Source organism: Meleagris gallopavo, chromosome 13 (assembly GCF_000146605.3).
Source record: "Meleagris gallopavo isolate NT-WF06-2002-E0010 breed Aviagen turkey brand Nicholas breeding stock chromosome 13, Turkey_5.1, whole genome shotgun sequence".
NCBI classification, from domain to species: domain Eukaryota; kingdom Metazoa; phylum Chordata; class Aves; order Galliformes; family Phasianidae; genus Meleagris; species Meleagris gallopavo.
This window is the reverse complement of record NC_015023.2, coordinates 13,081,584-13,096,574: the sequence shown is the minus strand read 5'-3', so window position 1 is coordinate 13,096,574 and position 14,991 is coordinate 13,081,584. Positions and strand designations below refer to the sequence as shown.

Sequence of the window (14,991 nt, the reverse complement as noted above, 5' to 3'; positions counted from 1 at the left end):
GCAGGAATGTTTTCCAGACATGCGGTTTACCGCAATAGACAGTTGTTGATATTCTGATCCCAAGAGCGTTAGAATATGTTTAGAAATTGCGACACTTTTAAAACCAGATGTTCTACATAAGCTACACAAAAAAAGGGGGTGGGGGAACAAATAGAACTGTCATTTGGCATGAAAACAAGCCTGTGTTAAAGCAAAGGCAAACACATACCAAGTGAAATAAACGCAGTGAACTGCCCTCAACCCTTTCCTCCTTTTGTAAGTAACTATTTTAACAAAAGATGGAAAATCCTAGCTCCCAGATGGTGTGGGAAGGGAGAAGGAAGGCTTTCAGGTCCAGGTTCCCATTGGAAGGAAGCTGTTGGATCTTACTTCTGCGATGGATCAAAACAGAGTGACAGAGCTGGGCAACTTCCCGCAGGGAAAGAATGTAAATCTGGATTCAAAGCCCAGCATGGAAATTCATTTTCTTTTCTTTCTAAAGGCGAATGGTCACCACTGGGGAGGCAAAGATCATTGTGCCCAGCGTGGTGAATCACCATAAAGAAGTTCCTCCCAACAGCCATAGGATGGTGGCACGTACTGCTCTGGTGTCCAGGATGATTTGACGGAGAATGTCTGCAAACAGGTGGGGAATCCTGCACCAGAGACAGCCTCAGATGCTGAAGTATCTCAGAATATCTCACCTAGAGGTATCTGGAACAAGAGCACAGCTGGGCAGCAGAACAATGGGGACTCACAGCCATCTCCTGCTGATGACAGACTGTCTCTTTCCATTTAACCTGTTGCTGTTTTTTCTTCTGACTTTAAATTCTTTCCCTTGTTCATATAAACAGAAGGTGGAAAAGCTTCACGTAGACCAACCTCAGGCCTGTTAGGGTAATCAGTGACAGCAATCTAGTTCCTCATAGAAGAAAATAAGAGCTTGTGGCAGCCAAAAGAAATCAAGTCACTTTTGCTTTCCTTTACAACTGCATCCCACAGAGACAGAAACATATTACCAGCAAGTCTGGAGACGTTTTCATGAAATTCTTAGTTTAAGCAACTGCAACAATGCATGTGTTTGCCTAAAGATTGAAAACGTTGCATTGGCAGTATAGAAGTGATGTAATGTCTGCCATGTGGCCTGATTTGAAAACAGTTAAATCAAAACTGTAAAGAAAAGAATTGTGCAAACATGTCTTTGCCAGCAGGTGTCCTGAGAACTGAGTGTTGGATCTGCTTGGACCCTCTAGTATTTCTTCAGAGTTGTAGCAAGCCTTCTCTGCTCACTGCTGCTGCCTTTTTGCAGTTTGGTAGGCTGCAAAGGAACAGAATCACTTATAAGTTGTTTCACAGGAGGCAATTTACTGATGTTAGTAAAAGGAAAAAACTGCCCTACCAGCTTAGTCACTCTGCTTCTGATGAGCAGAAGACTCCTCCTAACATTGGACCAGTTCGTTAGTCCAGCTTCAAAGAATTAATGCAGTAGTAGGATCTGCCCACTGACTCATTCTGCTCCTCACGAGTACCTGAAAAGCCAGCTCTGAAACCCTTACTAGGTCTGCCTCACTAAAGACAATTTATGGCGGAAGTTCATGTACATATTTATTTTGTTGCTAAAGAGTTTGCTGGCATACTTCAAAGTGTGGGCTATTGCCTGTTCAGGTTTATTGCCTGCTTGAGTGAATTACTGCCTACCTGAACAGGCCTGCTGAGCAATAGTTCAAATTAAAACATGTCATTTATCATGTTCACACCAATCCAAAATGACCGCAAAACCCAAGGTGTAATTATTGCCAGCCTCTGACTGCAGAGCTATCGCAGCAAGCTCCCAGCCAATGGGGAATACTGGTTCCTCTCTTCAAAGGGAATCTGCTGCTTTCTTCATAATCAACAAATATGACCTTAGCATTAATAGTAATGCTGTTTCACATGCTGATATTCACCTCTGAAACCAGCTTTTAAATATAGTGGAAGAGTGTGGCATGGATCCCATCCAAGGTGACTTTTTTTTCAAAATGCAGTTTTAGACCAGAAATTTTTCATTCAAATTTCTTATTTAAAAAACAAAACAAAACAAGTCTTGCAATTTTCACCAATATCTGGAAAGTAGGTTGTCATACATCCTGGAATGATGGTGTTATTTTTATTGCTGTTATTTTTCATTGTCACTACCAAGAGAAATCTCAGCACCAGCATCAGCTGTGAACTCCTTTATGCCTACAGCTGAAGTAAGTGAAGTCTGTACACCCATATTCTGCTCTGTCCTTTTCTATCCCTGTTGTTTATTGTGTCATCTTTCCATATTCCTTGATATATCCCAGGGCTGGTGTCATATTTTAACCTAAAACTTGTAGGGCTACAGCTGCCTATGGTATGTATATGAAAGCAGGGGAAATCAGCAATATATATAGTGTGCTGTTCCCTCGCATCCCTCCCTAAACCTTCCTGACTCATCCAGGGCTTTTGAGCTTTTTCTGGATAACATAAATCTTTTGAAGTAGGAGAGAAATAAACCTTTTTGTCTATGTCTTCACAGAGGCACTCTTCTTTCTTTTACTGTAGGGCCTTAAAGAAGAGAAGTATTCAAACAAGACCTGAAATATCAGACAACAAAGATCAGAAGTATCTGCTTTAATGGAAGAATTTTATGGTAGGTATGAAAGGTTAATGTTTTCGATCTGTTTCAACATATAAGTGCAAATACAGAGAGAAAGAAAAAGTGGATTTAATCTGTTCAGAAAACTGTGTGGTGCAATTTACCTGCACTGGGGCTGAAGGTGGGCCAGGACTGCAGCACATGATCAGGCTGGCTGTAGTTCGTGCACAGCCCTGGTTCTGAGCATTCGTATTCCTGTCTCACTTCTGCATGAACCATACAAGGTCTCTGCAACTAAATAGTTCTCAAATTATGGAGTTTGCATTCTGATCTGACTTTTGCAACTCAAGCCTACCTGTGGTTATGCAGTCAGACAGAAAAGCCAACAAGCCAAGAGCAACGCCTAGTCACCGACTTTGATCTAGAAATAGTTATTATCCTACTATCTACATTACAAAACATCCAGTTTGCTAAACCTGGGTTATCTCCTGATTTGGCTTCATTTGATAGACAAGAGCAGTTCCAGCAGGGAGAGCTTCACATCCTGAAATGATGCATCTTTCAAAAAACTGATAAGTGATAAACCTTGCAAAACCTGAGAGTGGAAAATGGTATTTCCGTCCACCTCCCAACTACCTCTCTGCAGTTCATCCTAAGCAGCACCACTGGCAGCCTTCGCAGATGAAATGGAGAAATGTCTGAATGTTTCACCTTACGTGGGTAATGCAGCCAGGTCAGAGCTGAGACCCACCAGTGGGCAGCAAGAAGAAACATACACTTCTAATGAGAAGCGTATCAGCACGGATATGGAGAGAATTTATTGAAAATGATTTATTTTCAAACAACCTCTTCAAATTTCTTTTTTCTTGGAAGCTTAGTGGGAAGTTACTTAAAAAGGAAGTCACTCAGAATTCTCTCCTGTTCACTCCAGATGAGAAGAAACTCTTCTCTCTCTGAAGAGTGAATTTGGGTCACAGTGCGGTAGCGTTCAGTCCTCATGCTGAATTACTTGCTGAACATGTGGTAGCGTTTTGCGACGTGATCTGTGAACTGGGAAGTAAGCTGAGCTCACCCAACCCATTTCATTTATAGCTTTACACAAGTAAATAAGTATGTTTTCAGCCACTCAACACAAGAATGGCTTGCAAATTGCAACCACCATTGCCCAGGAGGTTAAAGGTTAAGCTTTTCAACAGGTCAGACTGCAGCGCTAATTCACCTCGGTAGTGAGTCCCAGGCAGCCTGTAACGCATATTTGTGGTGGTTGTGTTTGTATAGCATACACATAAAATGAAAACCGTATGACAGAGGTTAGTCCTCTTAAATGGTTGTCACATTGGCTTGGGTAACTTTCGTACAGTTATACATATGTTAGCCAAGATTCTGGTGGTATTTTTGTATAAATTTTATTGACGTGGTGAACTAAATTGGGTAATTTCATAGCTATTATAATCAGCCAGTGGCCCAAGCAATGAACAGCTCTGTTTATCGTGAGAATGTTACTAACTGGTCTGGCTGGGTTCAGCTTCCAATGGTGGCCCTCTTCCAAATGCAGAAAACCCATATTTCTGACACAGAGGGCTCAGACAGGCGGTCCCTGTGTGCTTATCCACAGAAGCACTGATGCTGCAGGTTGAGGGCTCAGCTCCTGTCACCAGATGTCTTTCCTGAATGTTACACAAATAAGGAGATTGCAGGAGCTTCCTGATTTCAGTTTGCAACTGCTAAAGCTTGGACTAAGGTCGGCATAATGGAGATGTCTGAATTAAGAGGCTAAATTAGGCACATAGGTGCCCTTATGCATTCAGTTGAGAGGTAGATGCTCCCAGAGATACCTCAGAGAAGTGCATTTGTTCTCTGTGAGGGCCTGACCCATTGGCTTTATGTGGAGCTCCAGGTAACAAATGGCCAAGTGACTGCATCTCAGCTGGACACCTGCAGTGTTATGCATGTGGGCCTAGATAGCAACACCATGTCCAAAAGTCCCTGTCTCAGGTGGTTTCTCCAAGGGCTTGTTTTATTCTGTGACCTTGTGTACTACTTGGTGAACAGCCATGGCATGCAGGTGTGATCCTGAGGACAGTGAGGGTGTGTGTGTGGGTGACCAAAGGAAGCCATTTACTGCCTTTTGTTGGCAGAGAAGTATTAAAATTTCCTCCTCTGCAAGGCAGGAAGAGCAGACACGGCCCTGGACTTCCTCCCTGAGATCCTTCCTGACCAGGATGCCCTTCTGCAAGGGAGGAGCTGTGACCCTTGAAGGCCATGTCTTGGCACATCAGGACATACTCATGCATAACACATACTTGTTGCTCTGTTGCAAAGCAGGTGAACTTCAAAACTGAATGTGTAGGCCATTTCAGAGAGGTTTCTGCTGAAGGAAGTATGTAGCAAATAAAAGAGCAACCTGTGAGTGCATGTGGCGGGAGAGGAGCAGGATACTTTGAGAAACTCTCCTTTCCTGCTCCCAGAGTCCCTCTGCATCCCCTGGAGAAGACAAGTGGTTCCCATCTTTGGTGAAATGCCTGATGGAGCCGGCAGCGTAACTCTGGTTTAACACTGACTATGAATGATGCTTACATTTCAAAAGCATTTTTTAATAATATTTTTCATAAGTGTAAGCTAAAGTAGTTACTTTCCACCAGGGTCACAGAGAGTTCACTAAATGCTGATAGACTGTATTCTGTATTAATGGTGCTAAGCTAACTGCCTCACAGAACTGCCAGAGCCCTTTATTTAAAGAAATAGCACTGTATTTCACAAGAAAATATTTCTAAGGCTTTCCTTACTGATAATTTGTCTAAAGAGAGACAGGTCTAATCATTTATATTGAATCTGGGAAGCCCAGAATTGGATGTGTTCAATAAGATACGCGCTTTATTTGAATATACATTTAGAGCAGCATGCAACACAGATCATTAAAGCATTTTGTTTTCTTTTTATTTAACAAAATATCAGCAATTAACTTCTTTGGCTAATTATTGGATTTTTTCAGCTGATTCTTTGACTACAAAGGATTGCTTGTGCCTTTATACATACTTTCCTGCAGCAAGAGGAATCACAGCATGGATTGCATTTCTTCTCTTCAGCAAGGGGAATGGGTCTGCAGCTCATCTGCATCAGTTCATCTATAACACTGAGCCAGGTGACGGGGCTGGGACTTATCCCTGCACACAGGACCTGGTTCATCCATCCACAAGCGTATCAGGAGTGGGGGACTTGTTTCTGGCTATAGGTAAGATTCTTACTCCCTTGCCTGAGCAATGAAAGCCATAAACTAGTTCTTGCTGGTACTTATGTAAATTCCCTATTAGAGGTGGTTTGAAAAGTGTGTTAGTTAGAAACCAGTTCTTATTATAGTTGTGTATATGAAGTGACTTTACAGCACCATTAACTAGAAGAATGTTGTAGATTGAATAAATTCTCTCCACTGAGGTAGTGTAACCCATTGAAATCTATGTTACTGCACTGGGAATCCTCTGCATGGAGGGCTTGGTAATACAACCCATATCCTGCCAGCACTGAGACGAAATCCAGAAACTGTGATATCTTGAGAAAGGCAGGTTCAGCTTCTTGAGTGATAAACTGTCCATAAACGTAGTGAGAGAAGTTGAAGGTCATATTTCGTGGGAAAACAGGCACCATTAGAGTCTCAGTGCATGCAAACAGGTTTCAGCCTATTGTTTTAGAGAAGCTGTACTGTTGTTTATCTGTGTAAGATGGCACTGAGTGGCCCCAAACAAGCCTGAGTTAAAGTACATAGAGAGAGAATTAATTAGTCAGGCACTTAACTATGAGCTTAACGTTAAGCATACAAAATGAAGGGAGATACATAATTTTGTTAAAATGACTTCAGTGGCATTGTTTGTATGTTAAAAGTTAATCACTGAACTTATCTGTTGCATTATATCAGGGTCTAATATGGCTTGTACACTTATTTACAGATCTAAGAAGTTTAATGCATTTACCATGAACTCTTGCTGCACATCAAGAATTGATTGTTGCCCACAGAGAGTGGGGTAAGAACAGTGTAGTTCTGGTCTTACAAACTGAGGGATAGCAGGGAGCTGAGCATGAATAGGGAAGATGCCCAAAGCAGGTAGGTTTTCAGCAGTTCCCCATCAGCAGATCAGGCTTTCCAGAGCCCTCAAGGCTGAGCAAACATCACTGGTTTTGGCATTAGCCCTAGGGGGAACAGCATTAGGCCACTACTGAGTGCTTTTGAAAACTTTTGCTCGTTGGGTTGGAAATGGTAAGAGACATCTCCACACGTGAAGGTGAGTTCTGGTCTTTGTCGCTCATGGATGTGCTACCTGTATTTGGGACCTCCTCTCACCTCATCATTAGTTGGACACAGTTACCTTTTGCTCTTAGAACTCAGTGTGGGTAAAGGTAACAGACCTCAAAGCCTAGACAAATGGATCTTTGTAAGAGAGACCTGTGAGCTGGGCTACCCCATCTAGCTCCATCTTCACACATATGGGAAGGGAGTTTTGGGGAGGTCTAGGCAAGAAACCAGTATTCCCACTCACTGACAATCAAAAAAGAGATGTTCCTGAGTGATGTACTCAGCGCCTTCAGTTCTCACTGGGGTAGAGTTCCTTCAGGACTACTTTCCTGTGTCTGTAGGGGATGTAACCAAATTATACCACATGAGAGCTTGTAATTTTAATGCTATGCTGTAAGGGAAAACTATAAACATAACAGGAAAGACTGGATGTTTTCCATTCATATTTTTAGAAAGGTTGCTTCTCATCTGTACACATTAGTTTTCCAGCATCTTTGGCAAGATTTAAATGAATTATTTAACTGGAATTGAAAAGCAAGTCTTACTTCTAAATTAAGCCAATAAAAGCTCTTCTTTTTTTTTTTTTCCTTCTCTAATTCTTAGAATGTTACCACAGAAGATAAAGATCAAATCCAGATCCAAGAAGTGATAAGGCTATCAAAATACCAAACTTCTGAGCTGATGGGCGGGAGGCAGTGCTTGGAGATAGATGACAGGCTATGATCAGAAGCGTGGTCAGTGCTGCTGAAGTGATAAGACTTTAACCAGAAGTATTTCCATCTTGTGGCTGTCCTTTGTGACGGGTACCACTGCTCCAAGAACTCTTGTGTGCGTGGTGTCAAAAGCGGGGAAACCCGGAGGGGACCCTGGCTTGGAAGATCAGTCTCTTGTTCTCTATTAATGGGAAATCTGCAGAAATGATGAGTCAGAACCCAGCAGGAGGCTTTGTTTCAGCAACTAGAACCTGCCCGAGAGAAACAGTTGTTAGGAGGGGTGAACTCTGCTGCCAGAGCCGTGCTGTGGTCACTGCTTGGTCTGGCCAGGCTGAAGCTCGGGATGTTTTACAAGCTGAACCCACAGCCTGGGGATCAGCAAACCCATTCTGCTTTGTGTAGCCCTTGTTCCTCTCTCTGCAGAGCTTAAAATGCGCGTTTCCTTGGGTAACATGTGGATAGCATCTACTTGCTGGAAGAGCCAATCATCTGAGTTGTGGAGCAGGAGATTTTTAATGCCCATACCCACCCACTCACAAAAAATCTCTCTAGTATTTTCATGCTTCCCCTTTTTCTGTTAAGACAAGATTTTCTCCTGCAACTCAACAGTAAATGTTTCATAAACAGTCCTTCCGTCTGCAAGTGGACCTTGAAAATTGATTATTTTATGTTTGTTTCTTTTAGTCTCCAAATGTTTCTACCATTATGAGGCAGGCAGTTATTTTGCTAGGAAGGAATGCGAAGAATTAGAGAAGTTGAAAGTGATTAGGACTCTGTCTTTCAAGACAGAGCCAGTCACAAAGCCTGGCATTCAGCCTGCGGGGAGTGAGCATCATAAGACACCCTGAAGCCTTGAAATCCCTGGGTATTAAACCCCATGGGGTGGCTTTTGCATTATCAGGGAAGAGATGATATTGAGGAGACAGCTTTCTTCATATTTTAAAGGTTTCTGAGTTAATATTTATTCTAAGTAGTTGTTTATTTTTGGGTACTTTTATTGTTTCTAGGAAGGCCACAAAGAGTTCAATGTTATGGAGAAATGGTTACTTTGTGTTTATGGTTAAAGTGAAAACAAGAAGAAAAAAAAAAGTGCCAAACAATCCTGCCCCAGTTCTTTATTTAAGGAGACAATGTACTTTCCACCCATGCACAGGCAGTGCTTTACAGGCTGTATAATAAAAGCTGTTCCAGATATTGTCTAAATAGAAACAGATTTAACCCTGCTGTTGTGAGTTGCATCGCTGGGTAATGAAAGTTTTCGGTCTGGTTTTACTGTTTTATGCTTGCTGTGAACTGTGCATCCACAAAACCTCGTGCACAGAGACTTGTTGTTGCAGTGCCATCTGTTTGTGTAGGAAAGGTGGACATCCCCTGAGACATAAGGCAACAGCAAGGGTTTGGCCTTCTCTGTTAGGTCATTAATTCAGTCCTCAAAGTGGTTTTTCCTACAAGGACCACTGATCATAAAACAGAGCCCCGTGGTTTCCAATGGGAACTTCGGTGCTCGTGACAACAAGGTGGTGGTCCCTATTTGTGAGAGAGGTCTGAAACCCAAACATTTCTAAGCTTAAAGCTCTTTGAAAGTGAGTTAAATCATTTACCCCTGGAGTTGTCCACTAACGGCATACTCAGAACTGCTGAAAAGATTCTTTAATTTAAGTTGGCTTTGACAATTACCCACTGCTGTGTTACCTAAAGCAATCACCAAGCATTTCTCCATGGGGGGAAAGACCTATGATAAGAGATAGTCCCTGAAGATCCGAGAACAAAAGATGGGCTGCAGCATATGCATGTCAGGAAATGGTCCATTACTCATGAATTGCTCCATTTCCGTACACCAACGGGGGTCACCCTGTCACTGAGGACCAGAAAGATTATAACAATAATATAAGTACTGCTTTATTTACAATTTTACAAGAAAACAACTTTCCATAGCCATTATAGAATGACTGTTTTTTTAAAAGTTTCCACAAATAAAACACTCTCAGAGGACAATAGGAAGTTTGCAATTTGAAGTATTTTGCAGTGGGACTAAAGGCACATTTCCATGTGTCACTGAGCTGGGGCCAGCTGTTGGGGCATGAACTAGGAAGAACCAGATTCTCCTCTTTGTTCCCCTGCAGATTTCCTGTGTGACCTTGAACAAGTCACTGAGTTTCTCTGCCTGTGTGTACTGGCAATATTCTGTTTTCCCTTTGACACCCCATGATGCTCCCTTAATCTGCTCTATTATCTGGAATACTGCAGCGAGAGGCATTGGCAGCTTTACCATTGCCATGATGGAGATCTCATGCTGTAGGAGTTCTCTGTACCTAGAAATTTAGCATCTGGGCAGTATAGAATCACGGAATCACTTGAGCTGGAAGAGACTGTTAAAGGCCATCTAGTCCAACTCTTCTGCAGTGAACAGGGACACCCACAGCTCCATTAGGCTGCTCAGAGCCCATCCAACTTGACCTTGGATGTCTCCTGGGACGGGGCTTCTACCACCTCTCTGGGCAACCTGTGCCAGTGCCTCATCAATTTTATTGTAAAAAAATTCTTCCTAATATCCGGTCTAAATCTCCTCTCTTTTAGTTTGAAACCATTTCCCCTTGTCCTGTCACAACAGGCCCTGCTGAAGAGTCTGTCCCTTTCTTCCTGACAGCCACCTTTAAGTACTGAAGAGCCGCTCTCAGTTCTCCCCAGAGCCTTCTGTTCTCCATATTGAACAGCCCCAGCTCTCTCAGCCCGTCCCTGCTGGAGAGGTGTCCCATCTCTTGAAGCATTTTTTGGCCCTCCTCTGGATGCGCTCTAACACTGCAAGCACTTTACATTCTGCCCACAGCAGGGGCTTGGAGCTAGATGATCTTCAAGGTCCCTTACAACCCATGCCATTCTGTGATTCACACTCTCATAGGCCTGTGCCAGCCCCCTGTAGCCTACCTGTGCGTTTTCCAGCTCAAAAGTGGTCTGATCCCAGCAGTGGAAAGACTGGAGGAGGGATGCTGGGACTGGGCCATGGTGCATTTCCCACCTGCGGGTCAGAGGTAACAGGATTCGCCTGCTGCGTGAGAAACCATGTGAATGAGTACAAGTGACAGCAAGGGCAGGCATCATTACCATAATGCCTGTCTTACAGGTGTTGGAGGTAGTCACTGGAACAACATCGCCTGAAATTTGTGTCCACTTGAAATGCTGCGTGTTTGTAATCGCCGAGCAAGAATGAGCAGGTATGACTCTGATTCTTATCATCTAGCATTAAAACACAACAATCACCCCAGCCCACCTCTTAGTATTCATTTTACTTATTAAAGCTTCCCAACAAGTCTCTGCAGTGATGTTATCTGCTAAATTGTGTGAGGTTTCTGATCATTAAGTGGATTGGTCTTCAAAGAGCTAAATGAAAATGAGCAATAAATATCAGCGTTACTTAGGTCGTATAGTGCAAAATGACAAGGAGACCGAAAGACCTTCTGGCAACTGTTAGAACAAACAAGTGTGGAATATATTCACTAGTGCTTCTTGCGGGTTTTCAGAAAGTTTTTAATTATTTGGAAAAGCAAGCTAAAATGGAGAAGCAGACTTGATCTTAAGCTGGAAGAGGTAGGAACTCCCAGCAGGCTTTTTTGTTCCACTGCTGTGACCTGGAGTTATGTGCTTTACTCCCGTACTAACTTTCCTCTCTGCAGAAGGAGCATTGTAATATTCATGTATGCTCTGGAGATATTATTATGGCAATTTCTCCAGTGCTTTGCACATAAACAGATACATTTAAGAAGGTGAGCTTCCCGCTGGTGGGTGTAAACATGAGCTTCAAGTTTTGCACCTGCAATTGCATTTCCTGTGTATAACTGAGCACTTGTACCAGTAGAAACCTGACTGCAGAGGTAAATGAGGCGGCAGTGGTTGCCGTAACTTCTACTTGTAGCTGTGTTTTCATTCACTTGGAAAAATAAGCAGCCACAACAGTTGCTGGGGCAAATTGCATCCCCAACCAGGGAGTATGAAAATCGCCCACACAGGCACTGTAAGGAATATTAAACCGCTGCGTTGATTTCTTTGGTTGTATTCTAAGGACTGATTTTTACATAGGCAAAAAAATGATGAAAAATTATTTAAAAACTTGCAGCTTCTTCTGTCATACTTCCATACTGTCTCCTGTTTGGCATGGACAGATTCCCAACCTCCCACAGTCCCACTCACCCTGCCCTCAGAGGCCGGAGTTTTGCTCTGGCCAGGACAAGGGATTCTCCTTGCCCCTCACCAGCTTTCCTCCTTATGGGGAAGCAGTGTTCAAGAGGGATCACAGTAGAGAATTTCTCCGGTAATAAAAATACTAAAATGTGACTGTACTCCTTCTTTTGACTCTTTCAACGTCTTGACTGTTGGCATCTCTTGCACGATAACTGAAGCATGCTGAGTGAGAAGCGCACCCAAAAGAAAAGAGGGAGTTCAAAGAAAACTGGAAGATGGAGGCAAACAGAAAGAAATGGAAGTGTCAAGTTTTTAAACAGAAAACAAAGAAGCCTATAACCTAAAAACCCACAAGCCTAAAGGTAACAGTCATTTCCTATTTCTGTGAAAACTGTTGGGGTTTCTCTAAAGGAAGTGGGGGGTGGAGAGAGGACAGTTCCTGGTATTTTCCTGAGATTAGAAAGCAAATAAAAGTTATCAGGTTTCCTTTGTGACTGAAATAAGTGTTTTGAAAAGTGTCAACTCCACCTTAGTACAATCCTGTGCTATATGGTAAAGGATGAGTTCCTACGGCGATGGCTGGGAAGGAGACAAGAATCTTTACTCACAATTGACCCCACAGCGTTGTTCCTTATGTATAAGGGAAAAAAATCTGGCTCAAAGCCAGAACAGTTGGGTGCTGGAATGGGCTGCCCAGGTGGAGTCACCGACCTTGGAGGTGTTCAAGAACCAAGGAAATGTGATACTTAGAGACATGGTTTAGTGGGCATTATTGGTGGTAGGTGGATGGTTGCACTAGATGATCTCAGAGGTCTTCTTCAACCTTAATGTTTCTATGATTCTATGACTGCATCCTTCTTGGCATTTAGTAACACGTGAGTCATTTACACCTAAGGACTGTGCAGCCCTGTGCAGTGAGACACCTTCCAAGCTCATATGGATAATTTGACATATCTGCCACGTGATGACTTTACCAAACGTACCTGAAAGCTTTCTCCTCCTTGGTGAAATATTTATTCACAAAAAACACCAGTAGTGAAAGAGTCAATATGAGATATCTGGAGGAAGTCCATTAATTGGTTTCAGAATGTCTTTAAACAAGACTGAAACAAATCAAAGCAGTGTAAGGTAATGGTAAAATTTATAGTTCAAAATCAAGTTAGCAGTAATTCTTAAACACAATATTTTAAACTTCTGTGGAAGCATCATAAGGCTCTTAGATTATACTTATGATCCAGCGTGATGTGCAATACTTCAGCTCGCCTTCTGCAGATAAGGAAGATAGGCATAGCATGGGGAAATGAAGTCTTAAATGTGCTTGCTAAGTACAGGCAGCAGGGCGTAGGGACACACATCACCTGGGTTCATGTGTGGTTGAGCTCTGCACCCATCCCCCTTCCTCTGCTGCATACAGGCATTATCCACCATTATGCACAAAATGGCAGGGCCCCAATATAGAGGGTTTGCTGGCTTTTAAAGGGTCTGGTCTCCTATGACTTGAGCAAGGGCATGGAACTGAGCAGCTGCATTGGGTGAATGCCGGTGGGGTTTGCTCCCATTTTCTGGTTAATAGCTATTTGGCTGGGGAGGACAGTTCTTATACAGTGGGGAAAAAAAGTTTATATAAATATTTACTGAGGTGAAGCAACCCAGAATGAAAATGAAGGAAAAAAAAAAGAAAAGAAAAGGGATAATTGTGGTGTCAGGTCTCTGGTCCTAAAATAGGAGAATCTAAAGCTGAAATGGTTTGGCTTGCTCTTAAGCCTGGCGTGCAGGGCCCATGTTTTTAAAGACGTCATTTTGCATTTGTTGCATCAGTTAGGATTTACATACACTTCTGTGAAATCTGAGCCATAAGTGTTGATTTTAAACAAAGACATTTCCATAGGATCTTTATTGTCTGTGTAGTGGTGAAGTGCTATGAATAATTTTTCCCAGGTGCTTAAACAGGTGGTGTCTTCAAGGGAAGCAGGGCTTCTTTCATGTTCCCTATAATTTGTGCTGTCTTAAGCCTTCATTGTCAATGTCTTGGGCGAACGTTTATGACTGTTTGAATAGTGCCTTCCCCACAAAGATGCTTGGTACCCAGCTCCTCAATTGGAATATAAGTGCTACAGTTATTTATTTACAGGGAAGGAAATAACACAGTGGCTCTATTTGCTACTCCTAAATTTATTTTCTCTTCTTTTGTGCAGTGTAAAAATGTTAGTCATCACCAATGGCCCTTGGAAATAAGCTTTCCAAATATATTCTCATACTCTATATAGATGCACTGATTACACTCCAGCAGGTCGGCAAGGAGAAATCTGAAATAGTGGCACTAAATGACAAGGGAAAAAATCACTGGGGAGAAAATTCTCCTTAAAAATCTGAGGATGATTATGGAGCATAGGCAAATGTCACCAGTGCTGGACTGCAATTCTCGTTGAGCCCTCAGTTCTCAGACAACGTTGATTAAAGTTGGATGGAAAAGTGCCATACAAAAGAGCAGACTCACGAGCTTCAGCTCCTGTTTCTATCTGCTCTTTGGGCTGCGAGTTCAAACCTGCATGATAAAATTGGGATTTTTAATCTTGTGTTCAGGATCCAAGCAAAAATAACTGGACTGAGAAGGAGCTGGATGGTTGCTGTTAATATACAGAACTTATGAGACTGCCACTTTTGTTAGGATCTCATGTTCAGAAGTGGGAAGCAAGCTGTGGCAGCCAGGTTTGGAAACGTGGACTGATATGGGTGTGAGCTTCCATTTCCTCATTCAGTTTTTTGAAAAGCCATAACACACAATAGTCGCTTTCCTAAGAAGCAGGTGTTGTGGACTTGGATTTATCAGCATTTTTAAGCATAATGGACAAGTATGCTTGCTGAGATCCATCAATTATGAGGGCACGCTTAAGCTGTATAAACATTTCCATGTGGTTTCGGGGTCTCCCTCAGTGATGTCCTACGTCCACCCTATCCACGCTCATTTATTCTAGCATGCAGAGAATCCTCCATAACTTACGATACTGCAAAAGTGAGGGATTGATCTTTCCCTGGTGTATATACGTGTGGAAATCATCTGTCTGCACAGAAGAGGGAGGGGGAGGCACATGGGTTTCAGGGGGATGCTTGGAGGAGGTGGTACTCTGACAAGCCAAGATACTACTTGCTCAGCCAAAGAGCTCAACCAAGTAAGACACAGAGGTATGGTGCTGTAGGACAGTATCACCTCTGCTTCTCCAGCCACATGCAGATCATCT

At 42.7% G+C, this 14,991-nt stretch overlaps 1 long non-coding RNA gene across 1 annotated transcript; it reads left to right on the top strand.

The window, feature by feature from the left end:
- The first annotated feature begins 485 nt into the window (after positions 1-485).
- Positions 486-12,208, top strand: LOC109369823. Its single transcript, XR_004161206.1, has 5 exons — positions 486-625; positions 2,545-2,632; positions 5,571-5,810; positions 10,698-10,788; positions 11,971-12,208. It is a non-coding gene; the product is annotated as an uncharacterized LOC109369823 (long non-coding RNA).
- Positions 12,209-14,991: the final 2,783 nt, after the last annotated feature.